The sequence below is a fragment of the Nannospalax galili genome, unplaced genomic scaffold, assembly GCF_000622305.1.
Source record: "Nannospalax galili isolate Female #2095 unplaced genomic scaffold, S.galili_v1.0 scaffold918, whole genome shotgun sequence".
Classification (NCBI taxonomy): domain Eukaryota; kingdom Metazoa; phylum Chordata; class Mammalia; order Rodentia; family Spalacidae; genus Nannospalax; species Nannospalax galili.
Window position 1 is genome coordinate 3143635 of NW_008343216.1, and position 5737 is coordinate 3149371.

Sequence of the window (5737 nt, forward strand, 5' to 3'; positions counted from 1 at the left end):
AAAGCTTGGGGAGAAAACCAAATATCCTCAGATCAACCTTTGCTAGATATATATTTTGTTCCGTAAACTAGGTGACTAAACTCCGGCCATAGAAAATTTGAGATTATGTGTGCATTATTTTTGTTTCATTCTTTATATATCAAAACAAACCTAAACAGGCCTTTATCACTTGCTTAGGCTTTCTCATTTTTTCTATTTTGGAAAATATCTCCATTTTCCATATCCTTTTTTACATCTTTTACATTCTCATTTTCTTTTTTGAAAAAAATAATTATGAGACATAATAGCATTAACAAATAAATTTTCCATCTGCTGTGAGGCTTCTTTTCCTGGGGATGCTAAGCAATGCTTATTCCCTTTTACGGTTCTAGAGTCAACCCAATGTTTGATTGAAGTTTTACTGGGCAACCAATGAATTTATTGAGCCTACTTACCAGATAATTGAGGGACTGCTGAGGTGTATGCATGACCTGAGGGTATGTACACTGGAAAGCCTTAACCCAGAATGGGTCATGCCTTCTCTTCCTAGCCTTCCCCAGATTGTACACTTTAGCCCTCTCCAAATCCAGGAGGCCATGTGTAATTAGGGTCAAATTACATACAGTTGGCTGGGAAGAGTGGCTGGATACACTGGTGAGGGTCCAATGACCTTGCTTTGCTCTCCTTTAATGAATGAGCACAACTGTCAACAAGCCCAGTTGTGATGATGTTTAGTGATCAGGCTCAGCTGAAGTCGTGATGATGGTAGTTATTTCCTGCAGAAGGGACTGCTGGATCTCTAACTTTTGAGAATAGTTATCTGTCATTCAGATTGGATAATTTCTACCAATCTTCAGATACTAGAGCTTTCCATTGTCATCTCCATTAAGTTGTTGACCTCATCCAAGGAAATTTTCCATTTTGATTATCTTATTTTTCATTCTTAAGTTTCTGTTCTGCAAATATTCACTATTTTATCATTCAGAGTTTTTATCTTTCCCTTGCTTAGAACTTGGTTATTATGGTTACTAAACTGTTGATAATTACAATCTCAATGCCTTCTTAATACAATTACTTTAGAACTTAAAACGTTTTTATTTGTTTGTTTTTATTTTTTTAACAGAGCATAGGGTAGGGGTTTATTTACAGAAGAGTGGGTGCCCCACATTTACAGCTGTGCCATAAAGTCCACACTTAAATACAGATCCTGTGCCCTCCCTATGACTGCACAAAATGGTGAGAGAAGTGCTTCTTGGTGTTCTCGGTTTATATATCCTTTGCCCTCCCCCTACATGCAGCTAAGTTTGACTGATTGGGGTGGGGGGAGTAACTGACTCTCCCCTACACTCCTTGATGAGCATGTGAAGGAGGTGTGACTCTAGCTTGCTAGCATAGTGGTTGGAGGACATTTCCTGTTAACACTCCACCCGTTCCTCTGGTTCTTACATTCTTTTTGCCAACCTCTTCTGCAAAAGTCCCTGAGCCTTGGAGGGGGTGGTAGGTGTGGGATGATTTTCCTCCCATCGTGGTTAGGCATTGAACTTTCAAGTCTCCGCATCATATGTTTTCCATGGGTTGTTGGCCGGTGTGAGTAGGAGTCCATCCATACAGCAAGAAGCAAGAACATCTAAACGATGACTGCTATAGTAACTTAACCTATGGGTGTGAACACAAATTCTTGGCTTGTACTTTAGCAGGTACATCATTTCCATCTAACAAAGCAATTGCAGTGACTTCCCACTGGGACCTATATTCTCCCCTGCCACAGGGGGTTGACTGGGTCTATATTACCAGATGTGTGCTCTACCCCTAGCAGTGGGCATTATATCCAATCAAAGATTTTCTGGTTGTACATATACTAGACACTCCACTCTTGCACCAGCAGGAACATCTTGTTTGGTATGTTTGACAGTGCAACACGCAGGGTTCGTTGTTGAGGAGAATTATAGGGGACTATTCTCCCCAAGTCAACTGTCTGTTGCCCTTTGGCACCATGACAGCCACCCATCCAGTGACAGGGAGTTTCCATCTTAGTTCAAGCTTGATTTCCCCCTCTTTCATGCTCATGTCATACAGTGTCTTCAGCAATAGGGTTTTCCTGTCCACTTCTGGTGTACAACCAACATTATTGACAATAGCTTTTATTGTTTTCGTGACTTTTAGTGTCCCTTAGGCCAACAGCTCAGAGGGGTCAACCCACCTCTGGCACTGGGATTTTCATTTAACCGTATTTTGTCTGGAAGGGTTTTCTTCCATCCGCATAGGGTTGCTTAAGGCTTTTTATTTTTTATTTTTTTAAAAAACTGTATATCTGGAGAATTTTTTTCCTCCTTTATTACCATAGTTATTTGTACAGCTCTCCCCCCCTTTAACTACCCTCTTTTTACATATTTCTCCCTTAATAACACCTTTATTAAGTGCCATCTAGGAAACTGTAGTCTCATGTTATATGAGTACCATGGTATTCTAACCTTGTAGATAATTTTAATGGTTTTTTATGATTGCTGTTTTAGAAAGCAATTGACTCTATTAGGTAGAGGCTACGAGTTCAAATTTGCATGTGGTTTCAGTGTCAGTTTAGTCTTTAAATGTTTTATGTGTTACTTCCAAACAATAGCTGGTCAGAAACCTGGGTCATGGTCAAAACTGAAGCCCAGCTCTTCAAAGCTCTCGGAGGTCATATCTACCCATGCATAACACAGGACCAAGAACCAGGTTCATGACTGATTTTACAGAGTTGCCTCCCTGGGCTTCCTCCTCTTTACAATGTTTCCAGTCCTTTCCACTTTCCAGAATCCCTCTTTCTGGTTTTCTGGGCAAAAGTTGGGTTTTGGTTGAATGATTCTGACACATATTTCTCATTACTCTTTGCTTCAAGGGAGAGTGTGGGCAAAGATCATTGGCCTTCAGGCCAGGAAACAAAAGAAGGGAAAAAAAAATCTAACTTTCAGCTTGTTTCTTGACTGTACTGTTTATTTTTTTTAATTACATTTATTGTGTACTGTATGTGTAGATGTACGTAGGCATATCCATGTATGGTGACTGTGTGGAGGTCAGAGGATAACTTGCAGAAGTCAGATCTCTCACTTTACCATGTGGGTCCCAGGAATTGAACTCTGGTCAAGGGGCTTGCTGGCAAGCACCTTTACCCAATGAGCCCTTTGCCAGCTCTGTTCTGAGTGCCTATGAGTATTTTAAGCCTTATTGTATCCTCTTGGCCTGTATTCAGTAGCTTGCAGCCTGAATTGTTCAGAACTTACTGGTGATTTTGATCCATTTGTGGTGAAAGAACATTTGTACTGAGTTTATTTATGAAATGTATCATATTTCAATTACCATTTCTTCTTGTTTGTAACAAGAAGGGTTGCATTACAGATGTCAATTTAACAATTGATTTACATAGTAGTCTACTCTAAAAAAATACATATTAACTCAGTGGTAGAATGTTTACCTAGCACATACAAGGCCCTGGTTCAATTTCCAGTTCTGAAAATAAAACCAAACACACAAAAGTGTCTATTTTATGTTATTACTCATGTATTATTTACATGAATAAGTCAATTAAGTAATAAAATAAAACAAATACCTGATTTCACGTGATTTTGTATCATAGAGCTTGTTATTACTTTCACAAAAAGGGCTGTATTATTTTGTAATGACTGAAGGCAAGTCTTCCTAATTGATATCTTTTAGAACATTTGTGACTTTATGTGAAAGTCCTCCCTATAACCACCACAGCAGCATTTGAAAGAAAACGAATATTGCAAACAGCAGTGTACTGTTAATCCCCAGCAAGGAAAAACTTGCTGTAGTTTCAGGTAGTGAAATTTGGAAGTACTCATCAGACCTTCTGAACTTTGAACAAAGTTAAAACCTGGCAGTACTTCTCCCGTAAACAATGTGCGGCTGGACTAACACAGCGTCTCTATTTGAACCTCAGCATGTCTGCCTCTCCTCAGCCACAGCAAATGCTCATCTTTATTTTAAAAGCTAGAGAGTAGGAGGGAGAGTAAAATATCTGCTTCGAGCATTTTTTCCAAAAATAAAAATAAAAAGAGTAAAGGAGGGAGGACTCATAAAACAATATTCCAGTGCATTCTGCACTTTGTAGTTCAATGCTTCACAATTGCCTAATTGTTCATCAGCTTCACAAAAGAAATGCCTTTTATTTTTTCCAGGCACTTAGAGATGACTAAGTGTCACTTAGTCAATTGCCAGAACAAAGAAGTCAATTTATGGATCACATTTTCTCTGTTTCGTTATTCTCAAAAAATAATTCACTTTATTGGTTTAGTGTTCTGGAAAGGTGAGGGACTGACAAGCCTGAAGTACAGAAATATCATCGCAAAGATTCAGGTTGCACACACACATTTCTGTTTGAAACAAGAGGTGAAAAGGTAACACTTTCTCACTCTCTCTAGGTTGAAAACAACTCAAAATTGAAACTGTACTATGAGCTCCTGACTTCCTCCAGACATATTACCCACATAAGGCTGAATGTCCACATTTTCCTTCCACAGCAATCCTGTTGGTTAATTAAAATAGTGCTCAATTATACCTTTATACATGTGTAAAGTAGCAGTTCAGCCTTACAGTGGAAAAACCTTAAAGAATAATTCTTGTAGTTTTCTTTAATTAAGAAACAACATAGCTAGATGTGGTGGCACATGACTTTAGTCAGGAGGCAGAGGCAGGTGGATCTCTGTGAGTTCAGGGACAGCTTAGTCTACATAGTGAGTTCAAGGCCAGCTGGGGCTACAGGGAGACCCTATCTCAAAAAAGACCAAAAAGAAAAGAAAAAAAAAGAAACAGCGCTATCTTTGGCTAAACTTTGAAGGTATATACAAATAGGTTTTCCGTAGAAAGTGTTTCCTGACTGAAATGAGAGAAAGTGGAATACATGTTATGTTATGGAAATGTGAGTAGAAGAGAAAGAGCGTATCCAAAATGGACCTTAGATTTTGAAAATATCACGAAGAAGTTTTCTGGTACCTGCAGATGCTGTGCAGAAAATATTAAATTCTATTGCATGAGATATCATTACTAATCTTGTAAGAAGTATCAAGATGAATATGGTGTTTATTCTTCTGTCATTCCAAACTTTAAGGTTTCCCAAGATTCGGTAAGAGTAAGTGTAAAACATCTACACCTCATAGCTCAGAAACTTATCAAGAGAATACAAGTTTTCTGGGCATCCCACCTTTAAGTGTCCCTTAATGTCAAGAGTCAAATGTCACCAGACATCCTTTATTGGATCGCTGTAACAGTAACCACCTATTTCCTGTGACATGTCCTATTTGTGCACCTCTTCCTTGGGGAGATACTAGCCAGATTACTGGAAATTTCATTAGTCACCTAAATCAAAGACATCAGTTTGATTATTGAGAATCTGTGAACCTTCAGCTAGATGAGGAAACCCAATATCAAACTGCTGTCCAAGAATATTTTCAAGTAAACACCTGAAGTGTGCAAGCATCTCTGCATCTATGTGCCTGCAAGTGCCATCTTTAAGAGGAAGACCACATGAAGTCACTGTTCCAGTAATTTGATATGCATATTAATAAAAGCAATAATTCAGTCTGTTGTATTAGGTTTTTGATTGAAAAAACAGTGCTTAGCTTAACCACCTTAATTTCATCCTCTTGATAAGTTAAAAAAGTTAGGATATTACTTCAAAAGCATAAAAAGGTTATTTCGTTTATGTAGTAAGAAGGGAATCCCTGTTGTCCTTTACCTTTTTATATTTTGCATTCTTAAT

The 5737-nt window shown here is 38.3% G+C and overlaps 1 pseudogene; it reads left to right on the top strand.

Moving 5' to 3' along the window:
• Positions 1 to 5442, top strand: part of LOC103739132 — a 35875-nt pseudogene extending 30433 nt beyond the window's left edge.
• Positions 5443 to 5737: the final 295 nt, after the last annotated feature.